The 19,178-nt window shown below is 35.7% G+C and overlaps 1 long non-coding RNA gene across 2 annotated transcripts; it reads right to left on the bottom strand.

The window, feature by feature from the left end:
* Window positions 1–9,660: 9,660 nt before the first annotated feature.
* LOC131848566 (uncharacterized) lies at window positions 9,661–15,613 on the bottom strand. Of its 2 annotated transcripts, none has more exons than XR_009357767.1 (3): window positions 15,490–15,613; window positions 11,089–11,188; window positions 9,661–9,821 (listed from the first exon to the last, which is right to left on the bottom strand). It is a non-coding gene; the product is annotated as an uncharacterized LOC131848566 (long non-coding RNA). The 2 variants fall into 2 exon arrangements; XR_009357768.1 differs by lacking the exon at window positions 15,490–15,613 and adding an exon at window positions 12,926–12,940.
* Window positions 15,614–19,178: the final 3,565 nt, after the last annotated feature.

The raw sequence follows: 19,178 nt of genomic DNA, 5'->3' as shown, positions 1-19,178 counted from the left end.
GATATTTTGGTGAATATGAAGAATCGAACCCGCAGTCATCGGAACTAAAACGCGTGCTAAACTGCTAGACCATCGCGGCCGGCCGAATTGATAGAGTTTAGGTGATTTAATTCAATTTAAGATGAGTCTCTGCGATTAATTATTTAGCTATCGGTTTTACCATCACCGGAGAGTCAGTTAGAAATATAAATTGACACACAAAGGTTTCACTAATGTCGGCTATATTCGAACTAATTACGAGTGAAAGTCCCGTCAAAATTTGTCCGACCGTTTCTGAGATTAGGTAGACAGTCGACCAAAAGTTTAAAAAAATATTTTATTGGTCTATGTACCGTATATACTTCCATATGCAATTAGTTAAAAATTGTTAATTTGTAATTACAAACAGATAGTTAAATTTATTTATATGAAAGTGTTATCGTATAACAGTTGATAACGTTTCAGAAATATAGTACAAGAGTGGCTTTCAATGAAATCGATATTGAATTTAGATTATAGATTAGAAATACTGTAATACAATAAAATGTGTTGCAATAAACTGAACTGGACTGACTTTAAATGGAAGAATCCAGTACACACTGAACATAGACGATTATTTGAATGATGAACGTGCATGGTAATAGTTGTTCATGCACGGGATTTCCATTTAATGTTAGACATTTTTTTTTATTGAGGGTTTTGGGCTATTGCCAGGTACTATACACATGTAGCACTGCGATCTACATAGATCTATTGTGCTCGCCATTTTTTAAAGTTCGCTAGCTAGACTCGTGAGGGACAAGTTTTGGGTTATTGTCAGGTGTTAAGACCTGTTGCACTGCGACCTACATAGATCTATTGTGCTCGTCCTTTTTCAATGTTCGCTACCTAGACTCGTGAGGGACAAGTTTTGGGTTATTGTCAGGTGTTAAGACCTGTAGCACTGCGACCTATTTAGATCTATTGTGCTCGTCCTTTTTCAATGTTCGCTACCTAGACTCGTAAGACCTGTTGCACTGCGACCTATATAGATCTATTGTGCTCGCCCTTTTTTAGAGTTCGCTACCTAGACTCGTGAGGGACAAGTTTTGGGTTATTGTCAGGTGTTAAGACCTGTTGCACTGCGACCTATATAGATCTATTGTACTCGCCACTTTTTAGAGTTCGCTACCTAGACTCGTGAGGGACAAGTTTTGGGTTATTGTCAGGTGTTAAGACCTGTTGCACTGCGACCTATATAGATCTATTGTGCTCGCCATTTTTTAGAATTCGCTAGCTAGACTCGTGAGGGACAAGTTTTGGGTGATTGTCAGGTATTAAACCTGTAGCACTGTGACCTATATAGATCTATCGTGCTCGTCCTTTTTTAGAGTTCGCTACCTAGACTCGTGAGGGACAAGTTTTGGGTTATTGTCAGGTGTTAAACCTGTTGCACTGTGACCTATATAGATCTATTGTGCTCGCCATTTTTTAGAGTTCGCTACCTAGACTCGTGAGGGACAAGTTTTGGGTTATTGTCAGGTGTTAAGACCTGTAGCACTGCGACCTATATAGATCTATTGTGCTCGCCATTTTTTAGAGTTCGCTACCTAGACTCGTGAGGGACAAGTTTTGGGTTATTGTCAGGTGTTAAACCTGTTGCACTGTGACCTATATAGATCTATTGTGCTCGTCCTTTTTTAGAGTTCGCTACCTAGACTCGTGAGGGACAAGTTTTGGGTTATTGTCAGGTGTTAAGACCTGTAGCACTGCGACCTATATAGATCTATTGTGCTCGCCATTTTTTAGAGTTCGCTACCTAGACTCGTGAGGGATAAGTTTTGGGTTATTGTCAGCTGTTAAGACCTGTTGCACTGCGACCTACATAGATTTTTTGTGCTCGCCCTTTTTTTACAACCAAAGGATGTGTAGTGGCGTTTCCTCTTCTGCTTGGTAAAATATGCAGATTGTTGTTAAGCTGAGGAACTGATGCATACTGAACATACTATTCCTATATGCACCTGACTTTCACTGTTGTTTTGTATAAATATTTATTTGTATGTATATGTATGTAGTTATATTTATTAAATATTATGTACTAGCTGTGCCGACGAATAGACGACGAATGACGAATTTTCATACAAACCTTTATCCCCTATTTTATTTTATAGCCTATAAAATAAATTTCAAGCGTCTAGCTATAAAAATGACGATACTTCCATACAACCATTCATATCCTCTTTCAACCCATTACAATTATTACAAAATCTGTTTAGTAGGTTTGGCGCGATAGAGTTACTTTCTCAAGTATATTATTAGTAAGTACTATATGTAAATACATATAATCGTTACTAATATGTATGGTATAATCCTTACTAAATAAGTATGGTCGCATATGTATATATATTTAATTAGAAAAAAATATTCAATGTATTTTTTTTAATATAGTTAATTTTTATAATGCACCGCCCACATAAATTTTTGTTTGCTCTATGGTTGACTGGGAGAAAATGTCCAATGTATTAAGTCGAATTTTTCGAACAAATTGTAATGCTTTCACAGACCTTCACAGCTTCAGTGAACGATAGGCGAGTGCAGATGCACTCCAAACCCGCGGAAGAACTTATGCAGCGGCTGAAGGCCAATTCCTCCCTGATGGATGAGTTTAGGCTAAAAGCACCGCTGGGGTTCGAACCTCGACTTTAATTTAGATACCCGTTAGTTTATTTGTGTATTGAAGTTTTAATAAATAAATAAATATTTTTTTGTGTGTTTTTATTTATTAGGGGGAAGGGCCTAAAGTAATAAATCGATATGATATCATCACAATAAAGATAGTGAATTGAGTTGTCTTAGATAAAACATTATATACTAATACTAGCTGTCCCGACAAACGTTGTTTTGCCTTAAAATAAAAATAAAAATTAAGGGTGGACTACCCCTAACATTTAGGGGGATGAAAAATAGATGTTAGCCGATTCTCAGACCTACTCAATACGCTCACAAAATTTCATGAGAATCGGTCAAGCCGTTTCGGAGGTGTATGGAAATAAACGAAAACTGTGACACGAGAATTTTATATATAAGACTAGTTGTCCCGTTGTTTTGCCATATAAATTTAGGTACTGATATATAACTTTAAATAAATAGAGGTTGGTAGAAGTAGTATTTTTAATAGTTATTTTTAATAATAAAAAGTAAAAAAAATAAAAAAAAATGTTAGAGATGACCAACCCTTATCACTTAGGGATATGAAAAATAGATAGTAGCCGATTCTCAGACCTACTGAATACATATAAAATTTCATAAAAATCGGTCAAGCCGTTTGGGAGGAGTATGGTAACTAACATTGTGACATGCGAATTTTATATGTAAATTTGTTAAAGTATTATAAAAAAAAAACGTAACGTTTACATTCAGCCGCTTCCCCTGCCACTCGCGCTGCCGGAAATTTTGCCGGGCGACAACTGAGCGAGAGGGCTGAATGTAAAAACACGCTGCCACTCGCGCTGCCAGTCCATTGACTCGCGCACGAAAACCGACAATCGAGGGAGCGCCGGGCAGCGCGAGTGGCAGCGACAATGGCATGGGAAGTGTTTCTACTCTCGTGCTGCTCACTTCTCTGCCCACTCGGGCTGAGTGTAAATTGGCCATAAGAAGATAGCTACTCGCGCCGGCTTAGCACATATGTACATGTATTATACATATAAACCTGGAATTTTGTATCGGATTTTTTTTAATCTAAGCACAAAGTGTTTTTGGGAAGCTTGCTAGAATACATCAGCGAAAACCGCATTCCAATCGGTTTAGCCATTCTGAGAATAGCAAGTAAAAACATGTGTACAGAAATTCTTATATTTTATATGCTTTGTCGTATGATAAGTATAAAGTGTACATTTTTATTAATATTTGATATTTAGTATACGTTTCCGATATTATTATTATAGGTAGGTATTTATGATTTGACGACCTCGGTGGTGTAGCGGTTTGACGTCTTGCCTCACCTTCGATAGTTGCGGGTTCCCGAACAATACAAACTGTTGTAGTCATATGTATGACGCATAGCGGTTGTTATATAGTGTTGGCAGTTGTCTATTTATATTATGTATGTATGTATGTGTACTACACATTAAACAAACGGGATGACGGCCACTTTACTTCTGATAGTCGCGGATTCGATTCCTCACTAGGTGCAAACATTTACAATCTTAAGTAAGATTGCTTGTACCAGTTTCGAGCAACACACAAGTTTCTTGCTTAATGCTTATTCTTCTTCTGATGAATCTGCATTCCGAATGAGCGGTAGAATCAAAAATCTTGACTATTCAAAAGTGCTTATATTAAGTTTATTTGATTAAATATTATTTATATTTCTGGGTGTTTTTTATATACCTATATTTATATCAGTTATTTAGAATTAATAACACAAGTTCTGTTTAGTTTGGGACTAGATGGCGCTGTGTGAATAGTCCAAGGTTATTATTTTTATACCTCATTTATAAACGAAACTTTAAAATACCTCTTTACATAATCGGCATATCAGTATATATGCAGTAAATTCATCAGTATCAGTATATAGGTTAACTGTGCACTTAAATATGCTAACGGTTTACGCTGGTGGGGCACCAGTGGAGGATGATAAGATGAGCATGAGGTCAGGTCAGTTAGCCCATAATTCCCTAGGAATTTATCATGATGGCTTCCAGATGGAACCGCATTGATGTCCACCTGAAATGGTACATTGGTATCAATGGATTAATAATCATTAATGCACATTTTGATGATGATCTTATTGCTAGCAATGTACCATGTCAGATTGACCTCAACGCGGTTCTCCCTGGAAACCATCGTGATAAATTCTTGGTGAATTTGTCACGATGGGCTAACTGACCTGACCTAATGTTCATCTTATCATCCTCCACTGGTGCCCCGCCAGCGTAAACCGTTAGCGCAAGCGGGTGCACCATTCCATTGACATCCACTAAAAAAAAACTCATCCCCCCTTCACCGCACTGTAATTATAATTTGCAAATTACAACTCGATTACAGAGTCATTATAACGAATATAATTACATTAATGAAATAAATATGCAAATACACATTAGTGTAACAATGAAACAATAATGTGTAAACTGTAATCAGTTATATTTTCATTGTTTTGGTTTAGGTATTTAGCAATATTACAAAAAGGATGTTTTACAAAATAGGATTTTATTTTTAATTTAAATTCAAATCTTTTTATTTTTTTATTTAATAAACATGTGTGCCATTTTTGAAGCTAGAACGTTGAAACTTTTGTTTTCGGGTCAGATTATTAAATATTTTTCTATAGGTAGGTATTTGGTCAAAGTCACTATCCCACGCCGACGAAGTCGCCGGCACAGCTAGTTACTAAATAGGTAAATATTATTGATAAGTCATCTTATTAATAAATATTATAAACGCGAAAGTTTTTTACTCTTTCATGCAAAAACTACTGAACGGATTTTGATGTAACTTTGCAGTAATATAGCTTACACATCAGAATAACATATAGGCTATAAATTTCACGCGGGTAAAACCGCGGGGCTGCTAGTATATAACATATTAACTGAGACATGGCCCAGTCGTTTATCACGATAATGACAGTTGACAATATCTGTCTGTCTGCCCCAACTAGGAAACGAGTTGTGATGGCATACTTTTTTATTATTACCAATCCTTTGTTTAAAACATTTTCCTTTATAATAACTGGTGGTCGAAATTCGACCACAAATAAATTATATTAATACTCAATTTAACATATACGTGTATGTCCAATACATGTTAGTATGTGATTTGTTTTTTTTTACTGATTTATTGTATTTTATGCATTTATAAAAAAAAAATTGCATTCTGCACTCTCTCTCTCTCTCTCTATATATATAAACTATAAGTGCGAGTTTTATACTCCTGTGACCACGCAATTTTCGTAAAAAGGGGTACAAAGTTTATTTTCAGATATTAATATGAACATTTTATGTCATTATAATACATAGGTGAAAGGTAAATTCAATTCCTTACATTGTTTTTGCGTGATGAGTGTACAAAAAAACTGGTGGACCAAAATTTTAACTGCATACTATTTATTTTGTTGCTCTGATAGAAACCACTAATTTGTTTTATTTTTAGTTTTCGGCAGCCATTTTGAAACCAGTTGGATATCACTTTATCCTTGTCTACTCTCAAGGATTTTTAATTTGATAGCCACTTATATTAACAGGTTCAACAAAATATTCGCCATCCGCCATTTTGTCGCTACGGCCATTTCGTAAACATTACAATTTCATTATTGCTATTACTATTGTATGAATAAATTTATCAAAAATGGTTAAGAACTATTTCTAATTTATATCCGAATATTTGACCTAAAAAGACTGATAAGTAAATAAAATAAATGGTTGTAAAATAACATAAATAAATCAAGGATTCTTAACTTAAATGTAACAATAAATAAAATACTGTTTACTGTTAGTTCGTGTGCAAAAATAACTGTGTGTTAGTCACGACGTCGCACGTGTTGTCAAGGACGTAACTTCACTTATAAACTAGCAACTTTAAATGCATAGCAACGCAAAATTTGCAGACAGCCATGCGAAATTAAAAATAAAACAAAACTGAAAACTTACAAACAAAATCGGTGACTGGCAACCAAACACAAAATAAATAAAAACTTTCTCAACACTGGCAGTATTTATTATTCAATAAAAACAATAACACTGTGAAATTTCAAAAATAGAATCACAACGAAGTGTAAGCTAATGCAAGGACAGTCGAACACTGAATGAAGTGTGTCCATTTTGGTAGAGGCAATAACATCGCTTCTGGCTATGACACACTCATACCTAACCTGTGACCCATCCATTATCAACTTTATTGTCATTGAAATAAGAACGAATCTTAGGTTCAATGCAAAATTTACAACTTCATTCTAGTAAAACGAACATTATTGAGGTCATTGACATCTTTTTTCTTAACATATGATAACTAACTCTATAGTTGGAGGGGAGCTGGTTTTAGCAAAGGGGACTAGTGACCCCATTTCTTGTACCACGGACTCCGTCAGGTCTACTATACGGTGTCCCCTGGAATTCCTTGATGTTTCCGGGAAAAGGTGAAAGCAACCAAAAAGGACTTGCATTTCTCCTCCCTCCTCCTCCTCGTATTATAACATTCATAGTTGATGACATCGTTAATTTAATTTTTAATTTAAATTTATTTATTCAGATAACAGAGATCCAATTTGTTAGTAACAATTGTACTTAGCCTATGTTAGTATATCTAAAAAGTTAAGGTCCACCCGCCTGCGCTAATGGTATACGAGGCACCACTCGAAGATAATATGATGAGTATGAGATCAGGTCTATTAGCCCATCATGGTAAATTCTCCAAGAATTAACAATAATGATTTTCCAGGGGAATTCAGGTCAACATGACATAGTACTTTAGAATAGAATAGAAAATCATTTATTCAAATAAACTTTTCAAAGCACTTTTGAATAGTCAACATTTTTTTAAATCTACCGCTTATTCGGTAAGCTGTCTCATCACAAGAAGAATAAGCAAGAAACTTGTGTGTTGCTCTTTTAAACAATCCTTGTAAGTTCACATTTTACAAGTCGAAACGTGTGAATACAAACTACCAACCAGCACTAATTTATTTAGGCTCAAATATAAAAACACAATAAGATTAAATCAGTCGTAGTGATAAGAGCAGACCAGTCCCTATAAGCAGCACTCGTTCACGAGTATGACGGATGAGCCAGCCATCACTGCGCTCGACCATATTTTAGGGAGCCCAATGACCCGGCCCACCACGCAACTTGACGACCAATAGGATTATTAAATCACATTATCCCTCCCCCCTCTCAGCCCCTTGTATATATATAAATTTTTTTTTTATTAATGATAATGGAATGGTACACCCGCCTGCGCTAACGGTTTACGCTGGCGGGGCACCAGTGAAGGATGATAAGATGAGTATGAGGTCAGGTCAGTTAGCTCATCGTGACAAATTCACCAGGAATTTATCACGATGGTTTCCAGGGGGAACCGCGTGGAGGTCGACCTGACACCACTAACAATCCCCTTCCCCCCTCACTCCCCCTTATATATAGCACTTCATATATACATTACAGTATTAAAGCAAATTGAAGATCTCAATATTTTTTCATACATTTTAACAGTCGCTATGGTCTAGTGGTTTACCACACTGCTCTACTTCTGATGGTCGCGGATGGTACGACGGTTCGATTCCTCGCACAGTACAAACCTTATAAGCATGATTGTGTGGTAATATTTATCTCCACAATAAAAAAAACAACGCAAGTATATATTTTTTGCACCATTATGTATGACGACCATATGACGACCTCGGTGGTCTAGCGGTCTAGCACACCGCTTTACGACCGATGGTCGCGGGTTCGATTCCTCGCACGGCACAAACATTTGCATTCATGAGTATGATTGTTTGTATCGGTCTGGGTGTTTTATATGAATAATATGTATGTATTTACAAAAAAAATCTATGTATATGTATCAATTATCTAATACCCATAACACAAGCTTTAGCTAGCTTAACTTGGGTCTAGATGGCGCTGTGTGAATTGTCCTGAGATTATTATTATTATTATGTTGCACTTAGTTACTCACTCAATATCATCTAGTTTAGTGTTGACTGGAAGATCTCCAGTAACGCAAAACAGGCATAAGACTTGTGCCTAGAAGAGTGGAGACACTCTTCTAGGCACAAGTCTTTTGCCCACATTGTCCTTAAATTATTTGATTTCTACCACTCTACATTCGATTAGCTCAAACACAAGCATCATTTAAAAATACACTAAGATCTCATTATCTCTCTTTATACTACATGTTTTTACTGTATGTTTTTATAGAAAAACTTTAAATCTATAGTACTGACAATATTATCTGATTACATTAATAATGAGTGCGTAGCGACTTCTATGTTGATTATCGCATGCCTCTTACTTGTTATACTGTAATTATTTATATAAAAAAAACATCTATTAAAAAGAGCAACACACAAGTTTCTTGCTCATTCTTCTTGTGATGAATCTGCATTCCGAATGATTGGTAGAATCAAAATAGGACTATTCAAAAGTGCTTGTAATGAGTTTATTTGAATAAAGATTATTTCCCATTTCTTCCAGTTTGTAGTATATATGTATGTATGTATATTTATTAGTATAGTAAATAGTATTATGTGTGTCACCTACCTATTCTATATACATAAGTCCTCTCTTCTAGTTTGTCTGTAAGATTGCTTTTAGCGATAAGACCGCCTTTCATAATTACTTTATTTTCTTATTGTTTAATCTGTGCACACAATATAGAGTTTTATTATTATTATTATTTCTATATTATCTATGCAATAAAGAATATATAACACTTTTAAATTGTGTAATTAAATAAAAACGTCAAGATGTTACTTACATATCGCTATATTAATAATTGTAAAAAAAAATGCACGCTACGCATTCCTATGGGTGCTCATAGGCGGCGGTAATTATTTACCATCAGGTGAGCCGCAAGTTCGTTCATATTTTGAATTCGGAATAGAAGCAACACCAGGAGAATTGCAAGTGCGGCCTTTTAAAAGGTTATTCCTTTTCTTGAACGTTTCAAATTCTTATTATGAAAATTCATTTGTTTATACTAATGATATTTAAATACAAAAGTAGGTGCAGTATCACATAATATACACATATATTTATATATATTTGTTGTCTGTATTGTCAGGTAGATTTCTTTGCATTTTTGTGATACTGGATTTGAAGTTGCGAAGATTTTCATCCATACCTTTGGAGTTGCCGCCTATTTGTACACTGAAATCATAAAAAAGGGACACTATTAATATTATATTTTTATATATAATTTTTACCTGTTTGTTTTTTCTGTAACGCCGCCTGCGTTACAGAAAACAACTTATTTATTAGTAACTCGATGGTTCATCAGCACCTGGGGATCAAATCTGTCAAGGCGGAAATCACAGACAATAAAAAAATATAAAATCAAACTGGACAGACATCCGAATAAACTTGCTGTTCAACTAACATTGCCTGATTATATGGCACGTCTTATGAGACGTAAAATACCAGACTTTAACAACCTGGCATAAGCTGGAGTATCTGAGGCTGGATTCTCAATGGTGAATCATCTTTCACTGGTAGACTAATTGCATGATTATAAAATTCAAAATTCAAAATATCTATGTAGGTCTATTACAGACTCTTATGATATGTCAAATCTACTGTCAGTTCGGAATGATTTCGAAATGAGAAGAACTGACAAGAAACTCAGCTCTTATATTTTTTTAAATGTTGTACATATTTACAATAATAAAATTTCATTTAAATTCAAAATTTTGAGAATAGAGTGACTACCAGCATATGCTATTGAAAAAAAATTATAAAAGAAAATATATATATATATCATTATTATCTGTTAAAACTTTAATAATAATATTGTAAGAAAATTTCTTTCATCACATGCATCATCCTCATATAATGTGAGAGGGATCGAACCCGCGACCATCAGAAGTATAGCGATGTGCTAAACCAGTAGACCACCGAGGCCGTCTTCAAGTTTCAACATCATCTCATAAAGAAGGTTAATAATATGTAATAATGAAAAAATACATTAATTAATATTCTTCTAACTATTGATCTATGATAATTATTACACCACACAGCAATTTACCTCCCCCGATCGATCCCCCGTCCAATTCAAACGAGGATCGAAATTACGACGGCTTGAACCGAGATTCGAACCCCTAGCGGTGCCCTCAGACTAAAGTCGTATCCGTCAGGCGGGAGTTGGCCTTCAGCCGCTCCATAAGTCCTTCTGCACGTTTGGAGTGCCATCTGCACTCGCCCCCTATTGTCCGATGAAGCTGTAAAGGCCAGCTGTGGCCAACAGCATTAGAGTAGACCGAAAAAAAAATCTATTCTGTAATAACAAAAACAGCTTCACCGGATGATGGTCATCCGGTGAAGCTGTAAAGACTGAGGCCAACAGCATTAGAGTAGTCCGTGAGTTCTTTACCTAAATGTACCATTAACAAAAAAGAAATACATATATTATTATACTTACATATTACACATTTGAACACTTGAATCTGGTTTTGAGGTTTTAGATGTTTCCTTTTGTGGCATCACATAGGTTGGTTTATTGTACATGATGGCTTTTGTAACTGAAACATGGACCATATTGCACCGCCTTATTATCTCTGGTCAGCGCGACGGTTGACTGATAGAGAATGCCATCAGGCATCAACAGTTGACTGGTAGAAAATGCTATCAGGCATTAAGTCCGCCAAGTATACAATTTTGTGTACAAAAAATTAAAATAATAACAATATTATTGAAACATAAATTATATTAAGTCATGTGTTATTAGTTTATCACAGACGTCACATGATGACGTGATGTCCATTGCGTTTGATTTCCAATTGCGTATCCTATAGATGCAAATATAACATTTATCTACTATCTATTTATTTAGACGGCCTCGGTGGTCTAGCGGTTTAGCACACCGCTTTACTTCCGATGTTCGCGTGTTCGATTCCTTGAATGGTACAAACATTTGTATTCATAAGTATGACTGTTTGTATCGGTCTGGGTGTTTTCTATGTATGTATTTAAAAAAATGTATCAAGTATTTACATCAGTGGTCTAGTACTCATAACACAAGCTCTGCTTACCGTGGGACTAGATAGCGCTGGGTTATTTATTTATTACCTAGTTTTAACTACCGATGGTCGCGGGTTCGATTCCTCGAACGGTGTAAAAAATTATATTCATGATTATTATTTGTCTGAGTGTTATATATATATTATATACCTATGTATTTATAAAATGTATGTAAATATATATCTGTTTTGAGTACCCATAATACAAGATCTGCTTAGTTTGGAACTAGATGGCGCTGTGTGAATTGTTCTGATTAGATAGATAAATAGATAGATATATCGTTTATTTCTTTGTTACTAATCACACACAACATGTTCATAACAATAGACAATACATAATACGATATAAGATTTATAAAATTGTGTTATTATGTGTGATCTGTAGCAATACAAAAAGGTCGAAGCTCAGCGTGGGACATTGTTCAGGGAACAAAACACTGATTTTCAGCTTCAACCCATTTGAGGGTACGTGAAAATAATAATTAAAATAAATACAAAATTATGATAATGTTATTATTATCTATCGATTCAAACCATCCAGGAATGCAGAGAAATGCATATTAAATTTTTATTTAAATAAAAATAGGCATTTAGGAGTTTAGGAGTTTGGTGATAAATCAACCATGGTAGAGATTCAATTGTACTAAGATATACATAATAACATTTTTTTTGCCCACAAATTTGTATAAATAGCACACTTATTGCCTGATGGCATTAAGTGTGCTATTTAATGCCATCAGGCAATAAGTGTCAGGAATTTATAACTCATACAATAATTATCATTTTCCTTTTAATATTTAACTAGCTACTCGCCCGGGCTTCGCACGAGTGTACATATATTACATATATAAACCTCCCTCTTGGATCACACTATCTAATAAAAAAAACCGATTCAAAATCCGTTGAGTAGTTTTTAAGATTTAAGCATAAATAGGGACAGGCAGCGACAGCGACTTTATTCTATGTAATGATTTGCGAACGCCTTACAGAAAGCTTCTGCAATACAGAAATTAATAATAATTCCTTATGCGAGCAGCTAAGGAGTGGAACTCTCTACCAGCGTCTATTTTTCCTGCCTCTTACAACATTGGGTCTTTCAAGTCTAGAATGAAGGCACTATTTGAGCTTGCGTGTAACAGCTTAGACCACATCATCACTTAACATCAGGTGAGATTGCGGTCAAACGCGCTCAAATTATGATATAAAAAAAATAATAATAATAATAACATTCGAACTTACCGTCTCCTGTAATTTCTTTCTTCTTTCGGTCCATATTTATTTACTACAATATATTTGGTATATTCAACACAATTACGTAGAACGACATAGACTGTACAAGTTTCTGGTTTATCTAAATTTATTATGATATCGTATCGTTCACTTAAAGTGATATGACGTTATAGTAAAGCTATATTCACACTGGAGCGAGATATCAACATCATTAGCATCCAACTTCATAGCATTAATTTTCACATGTACAGACATAAATAAATGAATAACTCTAGACAATGAATACAGCGCCATCTAGTCCCACGGTAAGCAGAGCTTGTGTTATGGGTATTAGACTGTACATACAAAACTCCCCAGATCGATATAAACAATCATACTTATGAATATTTGCACGGTGCGAGGAATCGAACTCCATCGGAAGTAAAATCGTGTGCTTAACCGCTAGACCAACAAGGCCGTAAATTTTTTTGCCGTATTTGTTTTTCTATTTTTTTTTATGTAATGATTTTGGTCTCTAATTTAATGTACTGTTTTATTTACGTATATTTTATACTACCTGATCCGCACAACTATGTCTGCGTTTTATTTTTCCACCTTTTGCAATATTTTACGTTTCAGCACCGCTCCTATTGATCGTAGCATGTTATATAGCTTAGCCTTCCTCGACAAATGGACTATCCAACACGAAAATAATTTTTAATTTGAACCCGTAGTTCCTGAGATTAGCGTGTTCAAACAAACAAACTCTTCCGCTTTATTACCAGCTACTCGCCCCGGCTTCGCGCGGGTTACATGTATTATATATATAAAACTTCCTCTTGTATTACTATATTTAAAAAAAATGCATCGAAATCAGTTGCGTAGTTTTAAAGATTTAAGTGCATACATACAGACAGCGACAGCGACTTTTTATATATGTAAAAAATACATACAACGCTAAATTTTCACCCTTCTATCACCAACCCCTATTTTTTAATAGCGATTTTAATTTACATGGCAAAACATTTGCGGGGACAGTTAGTTTTTTTTATAAAATATACTGCTTTCTATAAAATTATACTAATTCCTAATACGAGATATTGCATATGTATCTATAGATGTAAATAAAATAATATCTATTAATACAGAAACAAAAAAAAATCCAATTAATATCTTGAACACAATACTACACTCTTCAAACAATGAACTTCTACAATTAAATAATGATAATGAACCAAGATGTAGACATAGCTTTATATTATACTAGCCGTGCTTGTGACATCGTCTGCATGTTATAGTAACATTGGTCAATAATGAAAAACTATTCAATAATCTAACTCAAAGTAGCTAAAGAAAAAAGAGTCATAGTTCTAGCTTCATATATGACGATTTTCCATACAAACTTTCATTCCCTATTTTATTTTACCCACTTTAGGGAAAATTTTTACAAACTATTTATTTATACATAATCAACAGCTTAAAAAATAAGTTTCAAGCTCAAGTTAGCATTACAAATGACGATACTACCGTACAAACTGTCATCTTCCCTTTAAACAGACTATCTGTATACCAAATTTCATTTAAATCGGTCCAGAGTTTTTGCATTAAAGCGAAACAGACAGATTGAGTTACTTTGACATTTATACTATTAGTAATGATTAGTAAGGATAAGTATTGATTAGATAGCTAATCCATTAATATAATTTATTATATTATTGGTCGAGCGATTTGTTTTTCGGTCTACTCTAATCAACAGCATTAGAGTAGACCGAAAAACAAATCGCTCGACGCCGCAACTGGCCTTTACAGCTTCACTTGATGATAGGGGCGAGTGCAGATGGCACTCCACCAAAGGAAGGACTTATGGAGCAGCTGAAGGTCAGCTCCCACCTGACGAATACGACTTTAGTCTGAGGGCACAGCTAGGGGCTCGAGCGTCGGCTCAGGCCATCGTAATTATGATCGGCGTTTGTATTGGACGGGGGATCAATCGGACAGGTTGATTGAGCGCGTAAGGTTTCCCTTATGTATACGTAGTCATTTGATGTCCCAAAAGCTAATTCAAAGTACCATTAGCGCCAAATGTGTTTTTTATTCCACGTAGGTGGCAAACAAGCATACGGCCCATCTGATTGTAAACGGTTACTGTAGCCTATGGACGCCTGAAACACCACAGGTGTCATGCGCGTTGCCGACCCTTAAGACACCTTAATATACCCTTCTTGAAAAACCCCATGCTGTAGTCTCTCGAGAAAACCTCGACAGGTAGTTCATTCCACAATCTAAGTGTACGCGGGAGGAAGCTCCTCTGAAACCGCACTGTCCGAGACCACTTAGGTTCTAGCGTGTGGGGATGAATTCCCTGTCGATGGCGAGCGGTGCGATGGTAAAAAGTAGCCGTGTATGCGTAATGTTAGCACTTCCTGATTTGGAATACCTGAGTGAGTACTTTACATCGTGAACTAATGAGGCACTACTATCAACAGCGTGATTGGCTCCCGCAACTTCTCCAAAGTCACTATTCCACACGGACGAAGTCGCGGACATCTAGTTAATAGATATTTCCTTTATTTAAAAAATACAGTATAACACACCATTTAATAGAATAAACAGGAGTATCAGTTGGTTCTGCTGGTAAGGTAGGAGGAGGCTCTGCAGTTATGGGTGCAGAGGATGTCTCGAGAGGCATCAGATTTGTTGGTTGATTGAAGACTGCTTTCGCCGTCACTGAAAACACAAAATCCTTGCCTTAATATAATAAATACGGTAGTAACACAATAAATATTGTATTATTATTGCGTATCCTGCATTTATAGTTCATTGAATAATTACTATTTCCGTTTTCATATTCAATTTGCTAACGCCTTACAGAATGCTTCCGCAAAACAGAAAATATCACTATTATTATCTTTACATAGTATAAAACAAAGTCGCTGTCGCTGTCTTTCCGTTCCTATGTATGCCCCTATGTATTAAATCTTTAAAACTACGGAACGGATTTTGACGCAGTTTTTTTTTTAGATATAGTGTATCAAGAGGAATGTTTATATGTATGTATGTACACCCGGACGAAGCCGGGGCGAATAATATTTCAACTTATTCAAGATTATGATTGTATAATAGCAATTCACCTGAAATTACTCAATTGGCGAATTGCGAAGTGGTCTCATCCTACATGTACCTGGTCATTGGTTTCAAATGAAGGGGGCTGCATATAGGATGTCAAGACGCGTATGACTCGGCATCAAGCAGCGTCTATCTACATTAACACAATTGCGCATCCTTAACTTCTTTGGTCACGTGTAGAAACAACTCATTAATAGAGCGCCTTGTTATACAGGGTAGGGTTGACGGTACTAGATCTCGTGGACGATCACCCATGCGATGGGCCGACCAAGTCAAAGCAGCAGTAGGCGATCCACTCCACGCGTTTACTAGAATGGCAACTAGTAGGGAGAAGTGGCTGTTCTACGGCGGATGACATCCGCCTCTCCCTCTACTACATAATGACGTCGTGATACGACCGTTCTGATAACAGCGTATCGAATAAGAAGAATTTCAGCTTACCATGTCCTGTTCCTGGAACTGTTTTCTTTCGGTCCATATTTCTTTATTACTGTATATTTCATATATCCACCACAATTGCATAGAACGCAGTGAATGTGTACAAATTCAAAGTTTAACTTAATTTATTATGATATCGTATCGTTCACTTAAAGTGATATAACGTTATAGTAAAGCTATATTCACACTGGAGAAAGATATCAAGTTCATAGGATTTATTTTCACATGTACAAACATAAATAAATATATAACCCTGGACAATTAACACAGCGCCATCTAGTCCCACGGTAAGCAGAGCTAGTGTTATGGGTACTAGACAACTGATATAGATCTTTAATTTTTGTGAATACATACATAATATATATAAAAAAATCCCCAGATCAATACAAACATCATACTCATGAATACAAATGTTTTCACCGTGCGAGGAATCGAACCCCATTGAAAATTAATCGGTGTGCTAAACCGCTAGACCACCAAGGCCGTCAACAACAGACATGAATCTATAGTTCGTCCATAACTACGAAATTCGTCTCAAATAAAGTAACAAGTACACACGCAGATAGATAGACATTTTTTTTTATCTCCAATCACCAATCACATAGCATCTTTGAGGTACAGAATGTAATGAATAAAATAGTATCTATTTATCTGTCTACAAATACAGTAACAGACAAAAGTAAAATGCATTTTATATATTGAAAATAATGCTACACTTTTATAATCAAACAATGAATTTCTATAATTAAATAATTATAAGAATACAATAGAATGCAATAGAAAATCCATTACACAAATAAACTTAATTTAAGCACTTTTGAATGAATGATAATCATAAAAAAAAAATTAATCTACCGCTCTATCGGAAAGCTGTCTCATCACAAGAAGAACAAGCATGAAACTTGTGTGTTGTTCTTTTAAATAATCCTTAATAAACCAAGTCTGGACATAGCTTTATATAGAGATTGCTAATCGATTATCGATTCTTTTTCGGTATTCATCGATTTTTTTCGGTATATTAATCGGACTACTCGTGTTTCTTTATCTGGTGTTGTAGACAATTAGGTCGAGCTCCATGATCGGAACTCCAAGCAACTACTGCTGGCGGCTCGGAGCGGCTGTACAGAGAGGTGACCCAGAGTCAGACTTCAAGGTCAGTTAGGTCAGTCTTCACAATGGCCTTTGGTTCGGTTGAAGAACCTTTGGGATGATAGTTTCCGAAACGTTTTACATTACTCAAGTCAATTTGCAGCGCCATCTAATCACGAAGCAAGGGTTAAATATATAGAAAACACCCAGATCAATCATTCATACAGTATACGTACTCATCATATTACAATTATACTCATGAATACATGTATTTGTATAATGCTAGAATCGAACCCGCTAACTTACCGCTGCTTTCAACCACTAGATCACAGGGGTTGTTATAATACCTTATGTAATTCATAGTCACAATAATAAAAAAAATTACAGTATAATACAACATTTAATAGAGTTATTTGGAGTATCAGGTGGTTCTTCTGGTAAGGAGTGAGGAGGCTCTGCAGTTATGGGTGCAGAAGATATCTCGAGTGGCATCAGATTTGTTGGCTGATTGAAGACTGTGGCTCTCGCCATTACTGAAAACGCAGAATCCTTATTTTAATATTATAAATACGATGGTAACTGTTTTTTTTTTTTTTATTGGGTTGTTTGGGCTATTGTCAGATGTGTAGCACCTGTAGCACTGCGACCTACATAGATCTATTGTGCTCGCCCTTTTCAGAGTTCGCTACCTAGACCCGTCAGGGACAAGAATTGAAGGATATTCTTAGGAGCGACCGTTTTTATCTCCTCGGGAAAGAGTGTAAACTTTCCAAAGGAGATATTTCGTTTATGCATGAGTGGGCTACAACCACATAGGATGTGAAGCGGCGTTTCCTCTTCAGTTTGGCAGAATCTGCAGATACTTGTCGTGCATAGGCCTAGCTTAGCCATATGCTTGTTCAATTTGCAGTGTCCTGTGAGGGCCCTAGTCATCATGCATATGTTGTTTTTACTCAATTGCAGTAATCTATTGGAGTATTTGGTCGAGAAGCCCGATATAAGGTCTTTTGAATGTATTAATCCTGGCATTTCTTGCCAGTGATTCAGTGCTTCTCGTTTGGTTATTAATTTGAGATGTCCCAGTTTTAGGCAACGAGGCACACCACATGGTAACTGTACCTGTCTGTCGCGTTTTCACGTAAAAACTACTGAACTAAAACTGATTTAAATGAAATTTGGTACACAAATAGTCTAAACTCTGAGAAAGGACATATAACACAGCCTTGTTTCTAATCGGGAAAAAGGGTTGTAAGGGGTTGAAACGGGAGATAAAAGATTGTATAGAAGCTAGAACGATGAAATTTTTATATTCTAGACCTGAGGTTCCCAACCTTTTTTGTGTCGTAGACTCCTTGCCATATTTTTCGGTTTTGGACCCCCATTCTTACCTGGTATTGATTTTTTGTAAAATTCTAATTGTAGTAAAGTTTAGTGTTCAAAACATAAAGTAAAAACAAGATGACCGCTGTCGTAATCTCTTGCCGTCTTAGACCCCTGGGGTCGATATAGACCACTTTGGGAATTACTAAGAATAAGAGCTGAGTTTCTTGAATGTTCTTTGCTCGAAAGAACTCCGAAGTGATGGTAGACTCAACATATCGTAATGTAGATGGATGTAAAAGAATAACAT

The sequence above is a fragment of the Achroia grisella genome, unplaced genomic scaffold (genome assembly GCF_030625045.1).
Source record: "Achroia grisella isolate CSIRO2021 unplaced genomic scaffold, CSIRO_AGI_Agris_v1 utg5586, whole genome shotgun sequence".
In the NCBI taxonomy this organism is placed as follows: Eukaryota; Metazoa; Arthropoda; class Insecta; order Lepidoptera; family Pyralidae; genus Achroia; species Achroia grisella.
The sequence above is the reverse complement of the archived record's forward strand: the minus strand, read 5'-3'. Positions and strand labels throughout refer to the sequence as shown.